At 37.4% G+C, this 21,446-nt stretch overlaps 1 protein-coding gene across 3 annotated transcripts in view; it reads right to left on the minus strand.

Annotated features, from left to right (window-relative positions):
• SLC9A7 (solute carrier family 9 member A7) overlaps positions 1-21,446 on the minus strand; it is a 191,520-nt gene that overhangs the window by 157,436 nt on the left and 12,638 nt on the right. The window lies entirely within an intron of this gene.

Below are 21,446 nucleotides of genomic sequence, written 5' to 3' on the forward strand. Positions count from 1 at the left end.
TAAAAATACCAATAGGCATTTGGACAGGAACTTGATAAGCTGTTTCTAGAGTCATATGCAAAAGTAAACAGGCAAGAAGAACCAGGAAATCTCAGAGGAAAAAATGAGCCATGAGGGGCATGAGCCCAACCAGATTTTACATACTCTAGGGCTTCAACTACTGGAACTAATTAATATTGGTACAGTATTAATATTGGTGGTATTAATTCATGAATAGAGACTATCAGTACACAAGAATAGAAAATTCAGAAATACATTTAGTACATGAGAGAGAAGTGTCAGCAGGATCAATATGGGTTTTTTAGTAATCGACGTTGGGGCAACTGGGTAAACATTTGGGGAATACCTCTTAATGATGAAGTCCAGACATCTCAAAAGAAAAAACGGAAAACTTTGACTACTTGCTAGCAACAACAACAAACTTTTAAGAGGGGAAAAGCATAGCATCAAAGTTGTTTAAAAAAGACGAAGTAAAAGAAATATTTGCAACTTATCATAGACAAAGGGCTAATCTCCCTAATGTATAAAATGCTCCTAGAACCAAGAAAAAGATAAGTCCATGGGAAAAAAATGGCAAAGAATATAAATAGGCAATTCACAGGAAAAAAACACAAATGGCCCTCAAGCTTTTGAAGATGATTGTCATTATTTGCAACAGAAATGCAAATTAAAACAATACTGAGGTCATTCTTAACTCTCAAATTGACCAAAATCTGAAAGTCTGACAACATACCCTGTTGCCAAGAATGTGGGAAGACAGGCACTTTCCTACATCGCTGGTAAGACTGAAAAATGGTACAGTTCCCAATGTGAAGAATCTGGCAACATCATCTAAAATTACAAATGTTCTTACCTTTTAATCCACCAATCCTACTTCTAAGAATCTATCCCACAGATACAACCACACATGTATAAGTTCAAGGTTATCCAGGAGAGTATTACTGATTACAATAAGATTAGAAACAACCCTAGTGTCCATCAACAAAGGACTAAATTATGGTATATCCTCACATTAGAATACCTTGCAGCTATAAAAGAAAAGATTGAAGAAGACTCCTTTGTTCTAATATGGCAACATTTCTATGATAACTTAAATGAAAAACACGAGATGTACTACAGGACACATGATATTCTACCTTTTGTAGAGGAAAGGGTAGAAATTATCACATATATTCATATGTGCTTGTACACTTGACCCTCAAACAACACAGGTTAGGGTCACCAACCCCTGCGTTTGCAGTTGAAAATCCATGTACAACATTTGACTCCAAAAACCTTAAACTATTAATAGCCTACTGTTGACTACAAACCTTACCAATAACATAAACAATTGACATATTTTACATATGTATTATGTACTGTATTCTTACATTAAAGTAAGCTAAAGAAAAAATGTTAAGACAATCACAAGGAAGATAACATTTACAGAACTGTATTTATCAAAGAAATCCACATATGAATAGACCCACGCAGTTCAAACCAGTGTTGTTTAAGGGCCAATTATATTCACGTAAAGGAATACAAGAAGGACAAACAATTAACTAACAAAAGTGATTACTACACTGTCAAGGAGAAATGGATATAGGGGGATGGGGTGTACCTTTTCAATATGTCTCTTTTAAGTTTGCTTTTATTTTGGCCCATGTAAATGTATTGCCCATTCAAAAAAATTTTTTTAATTGCAAAAGAGAGGAAGGGCAAAAAATAGGCAACACTAAACAATATATTAGTAGAGGCTACATACACATGTTATAAAATTATAAAGACTATTTGGACACTTACCAAATTTCTTTTATTGCTTTTGTTGAATCCAACTTTAGTTCCTTTTTTGGTCAGAGAACATTCATTGTATGATTTCAATCTTTTAAAATTTAGTAAGACATGTTTTATGGCCAGGCTTATGATATATTCTGTAAAATGTCCGAATAGTACTTTAAAAGGATATGTATTTTGTTGCTATTGGGTAAAATCATCTATAAATGGCAGTTAGGTTGAGCAGGTTGGTGGTGGTGGTCAAATTTTCTATAGCCTTGCTGACATTTTATCTAGCTGATCTTTCAGTTATTGACAGAAGAGTATAGAAGCATATCTCTCTCTTCATGTCTGTCAGTTTTTGCAGAGGCCTGTCCAGGTGCCACCTGCAGAAACCAGCTCCACAAACCAGCTGAACCTGAGAGGAGTGTGTGGGAGATTAAGAAAAACACAGAGACAGCAAGAAAGACACAGAAATCAAGGTTGGGATCAGCACGTTCACTGACCACTGGTGGCCAACAAGTGACACAGTTTTACTTCTGAGCATAGCTCATATACACAGGCTCACAGTGATGTCATGTCCGGGCTGATCTCATATCCCGTGATCTCAGTTCCGGTGACATCACTTCCAGATCCAGCAATCTCACCTCCTGGGTGATATCACTTATGGCCTGTCACAGGTTTTTGCTTCATATGTTTTGGGACTCTCTTTTTAGGTGTGTATACATTCATTATTTTTATATGTTTCTGAGGGCATTATGAAGTATCCCTCTGTCTATAATATTTCTTGTCTGAAAGTCTATCTTGTCTGACATTAATATAATTAATTCAGTGCTTTTATGATTAGTGTTAGCTGGCATGTATTTTTCTATCCTTTTATTTTCAACCTATGTGTGTAAGTGGTTGTGTGTATGTGTGTGTGTGTGCATTTTAATCTAAAGCAGTGGCTCTCAGCTGGAGCAATTTTGCACCAACCCCCCATGTGACATTTCACAATAGCTGGAGAAATTTTTGGTTATCACTACTTACATGTAATGGAAGAAGACCAGGGCTACTACAGAACACTGCACAATGCACAGGCTAGCCCCCATAACAAACAACTATTCAGTCCAAAATTCCAGTGATGTCAAGGTTGAGAAATATTTATTGAAAGTATGTCTCTTTTAGAAAGTATATTGTTGAATCTGAGGATTTTTTTTCTAGTATAACATTGTCTCTCTTTTGATTGCAGCATTTAGCCACATTTAATGGTTGGATTTATATCTGCCATATTTGGTATTTACTTTCTATATGTTTCATGTCATTTTGGTTCTTTGTTACTTTTTCACTGCCTCCTTATGTGCATGTGCACACATGTCCTTGCTCACCCACTAAATAAATATATATTTGTGTGTATAATTTTAATTCCTTTTTTATTATATTTTTCAGTTCTTTTTTATTTTCAGTGGTTGCTCTACAGATTATAAAAGTCATCTTAATCATAATCTACTTCAGTGTGTTGCTAATTTAATTCCAGTAAAATATTGAAACTCTCTTTGATTCTAGCTCCATTTCCACACACCGCCTTCATGATAGTACCTTAAAATGTCATCTGTATATTCTATATACCCCAAAATAGAGCATTATAACTGTTTGATTCAGTTGACTTTTTAAACATTTAAAGAGAAGAAAAAAAATATATATATATATATTTATGCAGTTTTTTGTAGTTACTCCTGTCTTTACATTTCCAGTAGTCTTTAGCTCCTTGTGCAGATTTGAGTTATTCTCCAGTGTCATTTCTTTTTAGCCTAAAAGACCTCTTTTAGTATTTTTTGTAAGGCAGCTCTGCTAGAAACAAATTCTTTCAGTCTTTGTTTATCTGACATATAGCTGATGTGAGGTTTTTAATGCATATACTTAACATTTCAAATGTGAACAACTATTTATCGTAATTACCTCATTCTATCCTTTAGGCATACATTATCGTAACAAATCCATTTTATGTCCCAACATCTAGTTTCCTTTCCCCCAGAGTCTACCGACAGGGATACTAGTTCTTTCAGTCCTGACTACGTGGCTTTTCTCCTCCCTTCTAGACTGTATGTATGTGTGGGATATGCTGCACACCAGAACAGGCATCCAATTTGAGGAAGGGCCTTCCTAAGTTTATGTGCCCTCAGATCCATTTTCTGCCATTTCTTGGTCTGCTGCAAGTTGTGGGGGGGCGGGGGGGGAGGGCAGGTAAGGAAGAAGATTGGGGAGAGACCCATAAACTACATTTCCAGGCCCACTTTCAAGTGGCTTCCAGTTAGAGTCATCCAATGGGTGGCACTGGTAAAAGACTAGAGGGTGAGAGCAAAGAAGCCAGACTATCGCTGCCTCTCAGCTGTATGTGCATATACACTCACACTCTCCCCCTCTCTCCTTTCATCCCTCTGTGTCTGTCTGTCTGTCTATCTCTCTCTCTCTCTCTCAGGTAGTGGCTATGCTATCTCCACGGCTGAAGGTCCCACCAGACAACCCTCCATCCAGGTCCCATGTCTCACTAGACAGCCCCCACAGTGGTTCCAGTTCCTACCAGGTGACCTCATTCCTGAGCCCTGGTACTACTACCTTCTCCCTACATCAGCTCTAGGTGTGACAGTGGCTTCCTGATGTTGCTTATCTCTAGGGTGGTTCAATGCACTCCTTTTGGCTTTTCAACCCTTCCAATGCCTTGGTTCACAGTTGTCTCCTACTGAACTACTTGCTCATTTTTCCTGAGGGAACTGAGAGGACTTCATCTGGCACATCAGAGTTCCACCCTTTACCAGATTTCCCCACAATGGATAAAAACCACTACAGTATTACCATCTTTTTCTGTGTCTCTCTTCTGTGCCATTATAAACATCCCACACAAGTAGACAATTCTCTCATTCACACCACTGAAGAAAATCACTCTAGCTCATTTACAGCCTACTCTGTTAATGAATGGAATTGTTTCTTTCCCCAGTTCTCTCAGCACCAAAAATGTATAGCAGCCAACAGATTCCTAGACTAGAATAAGACAGTCCATGGTAGGCTTGTTTTAAATGTGTGTCTTTGTGTGTATAAAGATATGTAACTGCATAAACACAGAGACACACATAAAGTTCACAGTCAAGGAAAAAAAACACCAAAAGCCAGAATGTGTGTGTATTGGGCTTACAATGACAAAAAAAGGAACCAAAACCCTTTTATGGAATTAAGGCTTGCACTTCCAGACAAGACAGGAAAGCAGGGACTGTATTATCCTCATGCTTTGAAACAAAAACAAATATATGACATAATGTTTTTCAAGACAACAGACATTAGGCAGTGAAGAATAGTGATCCCTGAGAGATGGGGAGAAATGAGGTGAGCCATTAACTTGCTCCAGTAACCTTTCTAAGTAAAGTTCCTAGCCATAAAACAGGGAGGAAAACAGATACTTTGTCTAGCAGACTCCCTAAATTGACAAAGCTGAGCATCTGGATATAAAGGCAGCTGAAGTTCATAGGACAGAGTGCCAGAGAGGGGACCTGACCAGAGAGAATCCTGGAACCCCATAGAGGATATTTCCCTCAGGTATTCGGGAGAGATAGCAAATCCATATGAGGGAAAAGAATAGTCTGAAAGGATTATGGAGAACAATACCTGACTACTGGGATAGTACCTGTCCCCACCAACCAGATGGGAAAAACTCACAATTCACACAGCATTGGATAGCATAGTCCGGATGGTCTTGCCTCAGTAGTGGGAATAGAGCTAGAATAGACACTGCTCCAAACCTACCTAACAAATCATAAAAGACCCCAAAGGATCAAACTATTTTCAAGTAAATTAACTGCATCTAGGAACAAAGCTCAAGACGATCTATAGGAATACAAAAACGTCTCGCACCTAACAAGGTAAAATTAATGTCTGGCATCCAACTAAATATTAGCAGGCATACAAAGAAACAGGAAAATGCAACACATAATAAGGAAGATAGTCAATCAATCAAGTGAAACTGACCCGAAGTAGCAGAGAAAGGCATTAAAACAAATACTATGTTCCATATGTTCATAAGTTAAACAGAGACATAGAAAATTAAAAATTAAAAAATGGGACTTCTGAGCATAAAAACTACAATACCTGAGATGAAAAATACACCAGATGAGATTAATGGCAGAATCTCATCTGGGTTAACTTAAAAGCACAGCAAAAGAACTACCCAAAATGAAACACATGGGGAAAAAATCATCTAAATATATGAAAAGGCACCAGTGAGCTGTGAAACAGCTTGAAGTAGTCTAATATACAGGTAACTAGAGACCCTGAAGGAGCAAAAGGAAGTATAGAAAAAAATATTTGAAGAAATAATGGCCAAAACTTTTCCAAACTTAATGAAAACTATAAATCCATAAACGCACGAAACCAAATGAATCCCAAACACAATAAACATGAAGAAAACTACAACAGGGTAAATTATAATAAAATTGCTCAGAACTAGCAATAAAGAGAAAATCTTAAAAGAAGCCAGAGGAGAAAGACAAGGATGGCATCAGATTTCTTGTCAGAAACAACATAAGCAAAAAGATGACAGAGCAAGAAATGGAGAAGAGGAAAAGAAAATCAGTCTGGAATTCTATAGCTAGAAAAAACATTCACATATTCAAAAGATGAAAGAATTTATCAGCAGCAGCCCATACTGTAAGAAATGTTAAAGCATATCCTCCTAGCAGAAGGCAAATGATACCATCTATAAATAAGCACTGGAATGAAGAGCAGTAGAAATTGTATGTCTGCATGTATATGTGTGTGTGTGTATTATATATATATATATATGTATTTTAATATACACATTTGACCCTTGAATAATATGACTTTGAATTGCATGGGTCCACTTATATGTAGACTTTTTCAATAAATACAGCATAATGCTATAAATGTATTTTCTCTTCGTTACGACTTCCTTAACATTTTCTTTTTTCTAAATTATTTTAAGAATATGGTAAATAATACATATAACATACAAAATCTGCGTTAGTTAAATGTTTATATTATCAGTCAGCAGGCTATTAGCAGCTAAGTTTTGGGGGAGTCAAAAGTTGTATGTAGATTTTTAACTACATGGGGGTTGGTACCCCTACCCCCAAGTTGTTCAAGGATCCAACTGTATTACTAGTACATATGTAAATATGTGAGATTTCCCTTATTATTTAAATACCTTTAAAAGATTAACTGTTTAAACAAAAAGTAATAGCAATGGATTGCAGAGTTTATAATATGTGAAAGTAAAATGCATAGAAAAAATAACATTAAGGCTTAGAGAGAAGAAATGAAAATATCCTATTATAAATCCTTATGCTCTTCCTAATTACAAACCTTAAATAGAATTCGTGCCTCATATCGAATTTACGGAGTATCATAATTCCTCCAAGTGGTAAAGATACCTCAAGACAAATGCTGGGCATAGAAGACACAGGGCATAAATATGCAAAGAAGTAAAAAGCTAACCTTTTCAAACAATATGGCTTCTCTCTCACTTACCAATTTTACACTTCCCTGTATGGCCCCAGAAGATGCCTGGTTAGCCAGAGACGGGTAAGATTCCTCAAGGGAGGAACAACCTAAGACAGGCACAGTCGCAGGGGGACCATCAGGTGAGAAATTGGGGATCAACAGAGGTGAGGCTTAGAACCTCACGCCCCCTGTTCTGAGAGAAATCTTCTGCATCTGTGGATGTTTTATTGCCCTTATCTAGCTTGGATTAACACATAGTCTACAGGCACACACCTGATCATCTACATTTGCTCTTTTACAACACTAAACTATGTTTTCTACCTTTATCTTGCATCTACCTACCACTTCAGCATTTTATTAAAAATAATAATAATAAAGAGAGAAATGTGGTATCCACATATAAATCAAGTATAAAAATCAAACGAATATTCATATTTGAACTGATTGTTTATAGTTCATAATGCGTGATCAAAACCGAAAGTTTCTGTGATGACTGCCCTTATACTGTTCACCATGTAACTTATTCACTATGTAAGAATTTGTTCTCCATGTAAGAATTTGTTCATTATGCTTCAGAAGATTGGAGACTGACGAAAATTAGGCTTGGGGTGAATTAATGATTGTTCATTGAGCATTGACTCCCCTATACAGAATTTTATTGTTGTCAACAACCATTTGATCAATAAATATGAGAGATGCCCTCTCAAAAAAAAAAAAAGTACAGACTTCCAATTGTAAAATAAATAAGTAACCAGGATGTAATGTATAGCATAATGAATATAGTCAAAATATTGTAACAACTTTGTATGGTGATAGCTGGTAGCTAGAATTATCATGTATATAAATGTTGAATCATTGTGTTGTATACCTGAAACTGTATGTCAACTACCCTTCAATAAAAAATAATTATCTACAAAAAAAAAAACAAAACACAATGAGATATCACCTCACACCAGTAAGGATGCCCAGCATTGAAAAGACTAAGAACAACAAATGCTGGTGAGGTTGCAGAGAAAGGGGAACCCTCGTACACTGCTGGTGGGAATGAAAACTAGTTCAACCATTGTGGAAAGCAATATGGAGGTTCCTCAAAAACTAAAAAATAGAAATACCATTTGACCTGGGAATCCCACTCCTTGGAATTTACCCAAAGAATACAACTTCTCAGACCCAAAAAGACATATGCACCCCTATGTTTATTGCAACACTATTTACAACAGCCAAGATATGGAAGCAACCTAAGTGTCCATCAGTAGATGAATGGATAAAGAAGATGTGGTACATATACACAATGGAATACTATTCAGCCATAGGAAAGAAACAAGTCCTACTATTTGCAACAACATGGATGGAGCTGGAGGATATTATTCTCAGTGAAATAAGCCAGGTGGAGAAGGACAAGTGCCAAATGATTTCCCTCATTTGTGGAGTATAACAATGAAGCAAAACTGAAGGAACAAAATAGCAGCAGACTCACAGTCTCCAAGAAGGGACTAGTGGTTACCAAAGGGGATGGGTGTGGGAGGTGGGTCGGGAGGGAGGGTAATGGGAATTGAGGGGTATTGTGTTTAGTACACGTTGTGGGGGGGGGGGTCATGGGGAAAACAGTGTAGCACAGAGAAGGCAAACAGTGAATCTGTGGCATCCTAGTACACTGATGGACAGTGACTGCATTGGATATGGGTGGGGACTTCATAATATGGGTAAATATAGTAACCACATTGTTTTTTCATGTGAAACCCTCATAACAGTATATATCAAGAATACCTTAAGAAAAAATTAAGAAAAAAAAATCCTTATGCTAAATGTGAAGTGGTATAATGTCACTTCAAGGTAGACTGTGATAAGTTAAAGATACATACTATAAATTTTGAAACAATGACTAAAATAACAAGACAATGAGCTATGGTTAATAAGCTATAAAGAAATAAAATGGATTTAAAAATACTTGAGTAATCAAAAAGAAGGCAGAAAATAGGAAAAGAGAATACATGGGAAAAGATAAAAACAAATAGCAAGACCACAAATTCAAACTAACCAGTTCGATAATAAAATGTAAATGGACAAAACACCCTAATAAAAGGCCAAGATTATCAAATCAGATTTTTTTGTAAAAAAAGCAAGACCCAGTTACATGTTGCCTACAAGAAAATAACTTTAAATATAAAGATATAAACAGGTCAAAAGTAAAAGAATGCCCAGCAATTCCAAGAGAAATTAAAATAAATGTTCAAAGAAAAAGAAAGAAAAACATGTCCACACAAAAACTCTTACACAAATGTCTGTAAAAGCATTATTTATAATAACCAAAAGGTGAAAATAACCCAAATTTCCATCGAGGGGACAAATAAAATACAGTATATTCATACAGTGTAGTAGTATTCAGCTGTAAAGTAAAATGAAGTATTGATACATGCTACAATAATAACCTTGAAAACATTATCCTAAGTGGAAGAAGCCAGTCATAAAGGACCAAATATTATACAATTCCATTTATAAGAGATGTCTAAAATAGGCAAATCTACAGAGACAGAAAGAAGCCTTGCAGTTGTCTAGGGCTAGAATGGTTGGGGGGAAATGTGACAAGATTGTTAATGGATACAGAGTTTCTTTTTGGCATGCTGAAAATGTTTTAAAATTGATCATGGTGAATAATTGATAGACCTACATAGAAAATCATTAGTAACACAAAAGATTTGAACAGAACAGCTAAAACAATTTTGAAAAGAAGAATAAAGTTGGAAAACTCACACTACCCAATTTTAAGAACTACTATAAAGCTGCAGTAAGCAAGATGGTGTGGTATTGGCAAAAAGCTATGTACCAGTATCAGTGGGACATAATAGAGAGTCCAGAAGTATATCCACACAAATATGGACAATTAATTTTGAAAAGTTGCAAAGGTCAATGAATAAAGATCATCTTTTCAACAAAAATGTTGGTACAATTAAACATTCATATGTAAAAAATAATGAACCTCAACTTAAGGTTTCTCATACCTTTTATAAAACTAACTCAAAATAAATCACAAATCTAAATGTAAAATTCAAAACCATAAAACATTTGGGAGAAAACCTTCACCTGGAGTTAAGCAAGGAGATTTCAGACACAACAGCAAAAACAGAATCATTAAAATAGTTGATAAATTAGACTGCACCAAACTTAAAGTTTTTGCTTTGCAAAAGACACTGTTAAGATAACAAAAATAAGCTACAAATTGGAAGAGAACATGTGCAAATAAAACATCTAACAAAGGACTTGCATGTAGAATATAAAAAGAACTCTCAAAACTCAAAGAAAACAAGTAATACAATTAGAAAATGGATAGAATTCAGCCATAAGGAGAAAACAAATCCTACCATTTGCAACAACATGGATGGAGGTGGAGGGTATTATGCTCAGTGAAATAAGCCAGGGGGAAAAAGACAAGTACCAAATGATTCCACTCATCTGTGGAATATAAAAACAAAGAAAAAACTGAAGGAACAAAACAGCAGCAGACTCACAGAACCCAAGAATGGACTAACAGTTACCAAAGGAAAAGGGACTGGGGAGGATGGGTGGAAAGGGATGTATAAGGGGGGAAAACGGGTATTACGATTAGCACACATAATGTAGGGTGGGGGACATGGGGAAGACAGTATAACACAGAGAAGACAAGCAGTGATTCTATAGCATCTTACTACGTTGATGACAGTGACTGTAATGGAGTATGTGGTGGGGACTTGATAATGGGGGGAGTCTAGTAACCATAATGTTGCTCATGTAATTGTACATTAATGATACCAAAAAGAAAGAAAGAAAGAAAGAAAAAAGAAAATGAATAGAAGACTTGAACAGCCACTTCACCAACAAGGATATTTGAATGGCAAATAAGCATATGAAAAGATGTTCAACATTAGGGAAATACAAGTTAAAAGCACAATGACCCTGTTTGCAGATGACATGATATTGTACATAAAAAACCCTAAAGAATCCACTCCAAAACTATTAGATCTAATATCTGAATTCAGCAAAGTAGCTGGATACAAAATTAATACACAGCAATCTGTTGCATTCCTATACAGTAATAATGAACTGGCAGAGAGAGAAATCAGGAAAACAATTCCATTCACAGATGCATCAAAAAGAATAAAATACCTAAGAAAAAACCTAACCAAGGAAGTGAAAGACCTATACTCTGAAAACTACAAGACACTCAAGAGAGAAATTAAAGAAGATACCAATAAATGGAAACACATCCCGTGCTCATGGATAAGAAGAATTAATATTGTCAAATGGCCATCCTGCCTAAAGCAATCTATAGATTCAATGCAATTCCTATCAAAATACCAACAGTATTCTTCAACGAACTAGAGAAAATTGTTCTAAAATTCATATGGAACCACAAAAGATCCTGAATAGCCAAAGTCCTGAGAAGGAAGAATAAAGCTGGGGGGATTATGCTCCCCAACTTCAAGCTCTACTACAAAGCCACAGTAATCAAGGCAATTTGGTACTGGCACAAGAATAGACCCATAGACCAATGGAACAGATCAGAGAGCCCTGATATAAACCCAACTATATATGGTCAATTAATATATGATAAAGGAGCCATGGACATACAATGACAGCATCTACAATAGCTGGTGTTGGCAAAACTGGACAGTCTACATGTAAGAGAATGAAACTATTATTGTATAACCCCATACACAAAAGTAAACTCAAAATGGATCAAAGATCTGAAGGTAAGTCATGAAACCATAAAACTCTTTGAAAAAAACATAGGCAAAAATCTCCTGAATATAAGCATGAGCAACTTCTTCCTGAACATATCTCCTTGAGCAAGGGAAACAAAAGCAAAAATGAACACATGGGACTACATCAAACTAAAAAGTTTCTGTACAGCAAAGGACATCATCAACAGAACAAAAAGTAATCCTACAGTATGGGAGAATGTACTTGTAAATGACGTATCTTACAAGTGGTTAACATTCAAAATACATAAAGAACTCACATGCCTCAACACCCAAAAAGCAAATAACCCAATTAAAAAATGGGCAGAGGATATAAAGAGACAGTTCTCCAAAGAAAGAAATTAAGATGGCCAACAGACACATGAAAAGATGCTCCACATCACTAATCATCAGAAAAATGCAAATTAAAACCACAATGAGATATCACCTCACACCAGTTAGGTTGGCCAGCTCTGAAAAGACTAAGAACAACAAATGCTGGTGAGGATGTAGAGAAAGGGGAACCCTCCTACACTGCTGGTGGGATGTAAGCTAATTCATCCATTGTGGAAAGCAGTATGGAGGTTCCTCATAAAACTAATAATAGAAACACCATTTGACCCGAGAATCCCACTCATTGGAATTTACCCAAAGAATACAACTTCTCAGATTCAAAAAGACATATGCAACCCTATGTTTATCACAGCACTATTTACAATAGCCAAGATATGGAAGCAACCGAAATGTCCATCGGTAGATGAATGGATACAGATGGTGTGGTACATACACACAATAGAATACTATCCAGCCATAAGAAAGAAACAAATCCTACCATTTGCAACAACATGGATGGAGCTGGAGGATACTATGCTCAGTGAAATAAGACAGGAAGAGAAAGACAATCGTCAAATGATTTCCCTCATTTGTGGAGCATAACAACAAACCAAAACTGAAGGAACAAAATAGCAGCAGACTCAGAGACTCCAAGAAGGGACTAGTAGTTATCAAAAGGGAGGGATGTGGGAGGGCAGGTGGGAAAGGAGGGAGAAGAGGATTGAGGGGTATTATGTTTAGTACACATGGTGTGGGGGATCACAAGGAAAACAGTGTAGGACAGAGAAGGCAAATAGTGAATCTGTGGCACCTTACTGCACTTATGGACAGTGACTGCATTGGGGTATGGGTGGGGACTTGATAATATGGGTAAATGTAGTAACCACATTGTTTTTTCATGTGAAACCTTCATAAGAGTGCATATCAATACCTTCATTAAAAATTAAAAAATTAAAAGCACAATGAGATACCAATACACATTTATTAGAATGGCTAAAATAAAAAATACTAACAATACTAAGTGCTGAAGAGTATGTGGAGCAACTGGATCTCTTACAAGTTGCTAGTTAGAATGTATAACCACTCTAAAACAGTTTGGCATTTTCCTTATAAAGTTAAACATATGCCTACCTATGATTCTGCAATCCCATTCCTGGGTATTTACCACAGAAAAATTAAAACTTAAACATTCACACAAACATTTGTAAGCTAATATTTATAGCAGCTCTACTCAGTCACAAAAACGACCCAAATGAATAAGCAAATTAGGCTGCATCCATAGAACTGAATCTGGCTCAGCAATAAAAATGAGCTAACTATAGGTACACGCAACAGCATGGGTAAATCTCAAAGGCATTAGCTGAGTGTAAAAGCTAATCCCAAAAGATTACACATTGAAAAATTCCATTTCTATAACGTTTTTGAAAAGACAAAACTATAGTGATGAAGAACAGATCAGTGGCTGGCAGAGTGGGGTGGTAGATTGAGATTTTTAGGGTGATGGAACTAGTATTCATCTCAACGGTGGTAGTGGTTACACATTCTTATATATACATTGAAATTCATACAACTACATCAAAATTCAATTTTACTTGTGAGAATTTGAAAACTAAAATTAATCAAAAAAGTAATAATTAAAAAAATATAAGTGTGTGGATAAACCTAAAGAAATCATAGGAACAACAAAAACTAAGTCAGTTGACACCACAAGGTATTGTGCAAGAAAACATTAACATAATAGGCCTGATGCTGCTCTCACTAAGAGGGCCTGCTTGCATGACTGATCTCTGCAATAGATCCTGCGGACTTGACCTGCAAAATATTCCCTGTGCTACTAATTAATAAGGTTGTTTTTTTCCTGGAACACCAAATTCTGCCATACCAGCCTGGCTAGATTGTTTTTGCAAATGTGATTTTGGTGAATACCTACATTCCTTTTGGGAGTAAGAAATTTCAGTAAGAGTGCCTGATCAGAGCCCTAATAAAAAAGTCTGAGTCTTAAGCAAGCTTTCTTAGTCAGAAATACTATGCATGTATTGCTGTATTTAATTGCTGGATTAAGAAGCTTGTTCTGTGAAACCTCACCCCCAATACCCTAAGGAAGAACTTTGGAAGCCCATATCTAGACTCTTCCAGACTTCACCCATTATGTCTTTTCCCTTTGCTGATCCTGCTGTGTATCCTTTCACTGTAATAAACCAGCTGTGACTGCAAATGTCTCTGCATCCCATAAGTCTTTACAGCAAATCACCTGAGGTGTAGGTGGTCATCAGATGCCCAAAACAGTTACCAAATATAAGTGATATCTTAACCTTTTCTTCAAACCTTTTCTCTATACATGTACTGCCTACTCTTTTATTCCCTGAGAAACCCAAGCAGTGCCATATCCACTTTAGTCATGAACATCTGCATCAGGTCCTCAAAGCAGCCACATATGTCACACCCATGTTCCAAGTGTAACTAAAAGTTACCACTAGGTATACAAGTTACAATTAGGTTCAGCAACAAATGACAAAGACCATCTCTCTCTCTCTCTCTCTCTCTCTCTCTCTCTCTCTCTCTCTCTCTCTCTCTCTCTCTCTCTCTCTCCCCTCTCTCTCTCCCTCTCTCTCTCTCTCTCTCCTCTCTCTCTCTCTCTCTCCTCTCTCTCTCTCTCTCTCTCTCTCTCTCTCTCTCTCCTCTCTCTTTCTCTCTCTCTCTCTCTCCCTCTCTCTCTTATTTATAAGGAGTCCAGAAATATGCAGTCCAAGCCTGGCATGGCAGCTCTATGTTATAGGAGACCCTAGCTCCACCTATCTTATTGTATTGCCAGCTGTTGGGGCTCTAACCATAATATCCACATTCAAGAAGACAGAAAGCATGGCAGAAGAAGAGCATACTCCCTTCCTTTTAAGAATACTTTGCAAAAATCCCACAGTCTATTTCTTCTAATCCGTAACCAGAATTTGGTCATATGACCACAGCTAACTGCAAGAGAGGCCAGGAAATGCAGTGTTTTCGTTGCACAGAAATATACTAAGCTAAAAATTAGGGTTCTATTAGGAGGATGAAAGGGAGAATGGATACTGGGAGGTAACCACAGTCTCTGCTACATCTAGTTAGTTATACACTCAATACAAAGTAATCTGTGAATCAACTTATTTAATAACCCAAGACAATTTGAGTAAATTTGTCTATCTAAAATATACTTGAGGTAGACAGGGGAGATGAGTAAGATGAGATTTGTTGAGTATAAACCTAAACACTAAGTATGATCACTTATACCCTAACTAGAATTTTCTCACTTTTCAGCTTCTCAGCTAAAAAATATGATAGGAGCCCACAATAAAATTTAAAAGATTAGCCCCCAGGACTTTTACTATCTTAGTAACAGTAAACAAGTTTAAGAAAACAAGGTTTAACACAGTTTTCCCCCATAGATTATAGTGTCTATGAAAATATACAGAATCTTAATTTTTTTAAAAATGATATGGTGAGGAACAAATGATACAGTAGGTGGCTCTGAACTCCCATTCCTCCAAAGAACATCAAAAAATAAGTAGAAACTATCAGAACCAACTTTGTCATAACTGTGGAAAAAAAAGTCAAAGGTTCACAGCACCAAGCAAACACTCCTCTCTCGGGAGGCTGGTTTACTGTACATATTAGACAAAAACCTTAAATCAACTATCTTAAATATTCTTAAAGAGCTAAAGAAAACCATGAACAAAGAGATAAAGGAAACCAGGAAAATTATGTATGAACAAAATGAGAATATCAATAAATAAACATAAATTATAAAAAGGAAGCAGTAGAATTCTGAAGCTGAAAAGTATAATAACTGAAATTTTAAAAACTAACCAGAGAGACTCAACAGCATATCTGAGCAGGTAGAAGAAGAACTGGCAAAAGATAGGATACTTGAAATTATCAAGTCTGAGGAGGAGAAAGAAAAAATAATGAAGAAAAGTGAACAGAGTCTAAGTGACTTGTGGGATACCATCAAGAGGACCAACATACACATTATGGAAGTCCCAGAAGAAGAGAGGGAGAAAGGGGTAGGAAGAATATCTGAAAAATGCCTAAAAACTTTCCAAATATGATAAAATACATGCTATACATCTAAAAAGCTCAACAATCTCCAAGCAGGATAAACTCAAAAGAGATCCACATTGAGACACATTATAATAAAACTGTTAAAAGACAAAAACAAAGAGGGAATCTTGAAAGCAGCGAAGAGAAGCAACTTGTCACATACAAGGGGTCCTCAATAAGATTAAATCTGATTTCTCAGTAGAAACCTTGGAGGCCAGAAGGCAAGTGGGATAACGTGTTTAAAGTGCTGAAAGAAAGAAACCGTTAACCAAGAATTCCATATCTGGTAAAAGTACCCTTCAAGAATGAAGGAGAAATTAAGACATTCCCAGATAAATAAAAGCTAAATGAATTTCTTATGAATAGAACTGACCTATAAGATACTTAAGGAGTCCTTCCGGCTGAAATGAAAGGATACTAGACAGTAACTTAAAATCATATGAAAAAGTAAAGAACACTGGTAAAAGAGAGAGAACCAAGATGGCGGCGTGAGTAGAGCAGTGGAAATCTCCTCCCAAAACCATACATATTTTTAAAAATACAACAAATACAACTATTCCTAAAAGAGAGACCAGAAGACACAGGACAACAGCCAGACTACATCCAAACCTGTGAGACCCCAGCACATCGCAAAGAGGGTAATATACAAGCCGCAGCCCGGCAGGACCCGAGCGCCCCGCACCCTAGCTCCCAGTGTGGGAGGAGAGGAGTTGGAGCAGGGAGGGAGAAGGAGCCCAGGACTGCTAAATACCCAGCCCTAGCCATCTGCACCAGAGCGCAGACACAGTGCGTAGGGTGCTGGATACTAGGGAAACAGGACAGTAAGACCTGTGAGCGGGTCCCTGCAGTCGGCGCCCCTGGGACAAAGAAAAGCGAGTGCTTTTTGAAAGTCTTAAAGGGACAGGGACACCACAGCTGGACAGAAGCATCCAGGGACACTTAGCCCAGCAGCTGGGAATCCCAGGGAACTCCAGGGCCCTAACCCCATGGGGGCAGCGCAGCTCGGAGGCCCCTCATGGTGATAAACAGTCTCCCACCTGTTCCCCCTCCAACGCGGCTCCGCCATATTGAAGAAGATGCCTGAGGCTGGCCACACCCACAGCAACACGCAGAGCTCCACAGTGGCTGGGCAAGAATTAGAAACCCTGCCTGAATGCAGCTACCCAGCACAAGCCACTAGGGGTCGCTGTTCTCCCAGGAGAGGAAGGCCACAAACCAGCAAGAAGGGACTTTCTTTTAGCCAACACACACACCAGCTCCCACAAATACCTCTATCGCCATGAAAAGGCAGAAGAATTTGATACAGACCAAGATCACAGAGGCAAACCCTGAGAAGGAGATAGACCTAACCAGTCTCCCTGAAAAAGAATTAAAAATAAAGCTCATAACCATACTGATGGAGCTGCAGAGAAATATGCAAGAGCTAAGGGATGATGTCCGGAAGGAGATTACAGAAATGAAACAATCTCTGGAAGGATTTATAAGCAGAAAGAATAAGGTGCAAGAGGCCATTGATGGAATAGAAACCAGAGAACAGGAATGCATAGAAGCTAATGCAGAGAGAGATAAAAGGATCTCCAGGAATGAAACAATATTAACAGAACTGTGTGACCAATCAAAAAGGAACAATATCCACATTATAGGGGCACCAGAAGAAGAAGAGAGAGAAAAAGGGATAGAAAGTGTCCTTGAGGAAATAATTGCTGAAAACTTCCCCAAACTGGGGAAGGAAATAATCGATCAGACCACGGAAGTACACAGAACCCCCAACAGAAGGAACCCAAGAAGGACAACACCAAGACATGTAATGATTAAAATGACAAAGATCAAGGACAAGGGCAGAGTTTTAAAGGCAGCTAGAGAGAGGAAAAAGGTCACCTACAAAGGAAATCCCATCAGGCTATCATCAGACTTCTCAACAGAAACCTTACAGGCCAGAAGAGAATGGCATGATATATTTAATGCAATGAAAGAGAAGCACCTTGAACCAAGAATACTGTATCCAGCATGATTATAATTTAAATATGAAGGAGGGATTAAACAATTCCCAGACAAGCAAAAGTTGAGGGAATCTGACTCCCACAAACCACCTCTACAGGATATTTTACAGGGACTGCTCTAGATGGGAGCACTCCTAAGACTAACTAGATGTGACCAGAGAAAATAAGATCACAGAAAAGAAAGCAGACCAACCAAATACTAACTAAAGGCAAAAAATAAAATCAACTACCCACAAAAGCAGTTAAAGGAAACACAAAAGAGCACAGAATAGAACAACCAATATATAAAGAACAGAGGAGGAGGAATAAGAAAGGAGAAAAATAAAGAATCACCAGACAGTGTTTAAAAAAGCTCAATAAGCGAGTTAAGTTAGACAGTAAGATACTAAAGAAGATAACCTTGAACCTTTAATAACCATGAATCTAAAGCCTGCAATGGCAATAAGTATATATCTTTCAATAATCACCCTGAATGTAAATGGACTGAATGCACCAATCAAAAGGCACAGAGTAATAGAATGGATAAAAAAGCAAGACCCATCTCTATGCTGCTTAAGAAACTCACCTCAAACCCAAAGATACACACAGACTAAAAGCCAAGGGATGGAAAAAGGTATTTCATTCAAACAACAGGGAGAAAAAAACCAGGTGTTGCAGTAGTATCAGACAAAATAGACCTCAAAACGAAGAAAGTAATAAAAGATAAAGAAGGACATTACATAATGATAAAGGGCTCAGTCCAACAAGAGGATATAACCATTATAAATATGTATGCACCCAACACAGGAGCACCAACATATGTGAAAAAAATACTAACAGAACTAAAGGGGGAAAGAGAATACAATGCATTCATTTTAGGAGACTTCAACACACCACTCACTCCAAAGGATAGGTCCACTGGACAGAAAATAAGTAAGGACACAGAGGCACTGAACAACACACTAGAACAGATGGACCTAATAGACATCTATAGAACTCTACATCCAAAATCCACTATTTACAATAGCCAAGAAATGGAAGCAACCTAAGTGTCCATCAGTAGATGAATGGATAAAGAAGATGTGGTACATATACACAATGGAATATTATTCAGCCATAAGAAGAAAACAAATCCTACCATTTGCAACAACATGGATGGAGATGGAGGGTATTATGCTCAGTGAAATAAGCCAAACAGAGAAAGAGAAATACCAAATGATTTCACTCATCTGTGGAGTATAAGAACAAAGGAAAAACTGAAGGAACAAAACAGCAGCAGAATCACAGAACCCAAGAATGGACTAACAGGTACCAAAGGGAAAGGGACTGGGGAGGATGGGTGGGTAGGGAGGGATAAGGGGGGGGAGAAGAAAGGGGGTATTATGATTAGCATGCATAATGTGGGGGGTGGGAGAAAGGGGAGGGCTGTGCAACACAGAGAAGACAAGCAGTGATTCTAGAACATTTTGCTATTTTGATGGACCGTGACTGTAATGGGGTTTGTGGGGGGAACTTGGTATAGGGGAGAGCCTAGTAAACAAAGTGTGTCAGATGATCAGCTATGGAAGTACATTTTTCTGATAATATTCCTTTCTCTTAAAAAAAAAAAGCAGTTCCTGCGTGGTGATCTCCAATAGGTTCTTCACAATGGTATAAAGGTCATATCAAAGTTTGGGCAAAGGGTTTGTGCTTATACAGAGGATCAAAGCCTAATTTGGCTACATAGAAAACGAATTAAGATACGATATGAAGAAGAACTTCCAACAACATCCTCTGGAAGAGTCACTCCAGAAGATGAACATCAAAATACTTCAACAAAGATCCTGGTGCTGCTGCAGTTGTAGCGGCAGTCATCCCACCGGTTCCTGGACTTGCCATTGGAATGAAGAAGAAGATATCTAAGCTGGCCTGTGCATACAGTAAAACAACAAATTTGACTGGATCTATACTGTTGGAACTCAACCAAGAATTAGGAGAAGTGCAAGTTGCAGTGCTCCAAAATCGTGCGACTATAGACTATCTACTGTTAAAAGAACACATGGGATGTGAACAGTTCCCAGGAATGTGTTGTTTTAATTTGTCTGACTTTTCTCAAACTATTCAAATTCAGTTAGACAACATCCATTGTATCATTGATAATTTTTCACAAATGCCTAGGGTACCTAACTGGTTTTCTTGGTTTCACTGGATATGGCTGGTAACTGTAGGTCTGCTTTTGTTAGGTAGCTGTATTCCTATTATGTTAATGTATGTGCGCAATTTAATTAGTAGTTTAAAACCTATACATGCTTATGTTACTCTACAAGAAGATATGTCAAAGAAATAATCAATCTTTCCATGTTTTCTTCCATCTGCTACTTCTACAGCTTTTCTTCTTCCTTCCTAATTACAGCCCTTTAGTAGAATTTGTGCCTCATATCAAAAATTACCGAGTATCATAATTCTTCCAAGTGGTAAAGATACCTCAAGACAAATGCTGCGCATAGAAGCCACAGGACATAAATCTGCAAAGTAAAAAAGCTAACCTTTTCAAAGAATATTGCTTCTCTCTCACTTACCAACTTTACATTTCCCTGCATGGCCCCGGAAGATGACTGGTTAGCCAGAGACGGGTAAGATTCCTCAAGGGAGGAACAACCTAAGACAGGTACAGTCACAGGGGGGCTATCAGGAGAGAAATTGGGGACCAACAGAGGGGAGGCTTAGAACCTCACTCCCCCCCCCGTTTTGAGAGAAATCTTCTGCATCTGCGGATGTTTTGTTACCCTTGTCTAGCTTGGATTAATACTTAGTCTATAGGCACAGACCTGATCATCTACAATTATCCTCTTACAGCACTAAATTATGTTTTCTACCTTTATCTTGCATCTACCTACCACTTCAGCATTTTATTAAATAATAATAATAATAAGGGAGAAATGTGGGATTCACATATAAATCAAGTATAAAAATCAAATGAATAATATCTGACTTGATTGTTTATAGTTCATGATGAGTGATCAAAACCTAAAGTTTCTGTGATATGACTACCCTTGCACTGTTAACCATGTAAGAACTTATTCACTATGAAAGACCTTGTTCACCATGTAAGAACTTGTTTGTTATG

The sequence above is a fragment of the Manis javanica genome, chromosome X (assembly GCF_040802235.1).
Source record: "Manis javanica isolate MJ-LG chromosome X, MJ_LKY, whole genome shotgun sequence".
Classification (NCBI taxonomy): Eukaryota; Metazoa; Chordata; class Mammalia; order Pholidota; family Manidae; genus Manis; species Manis javanica.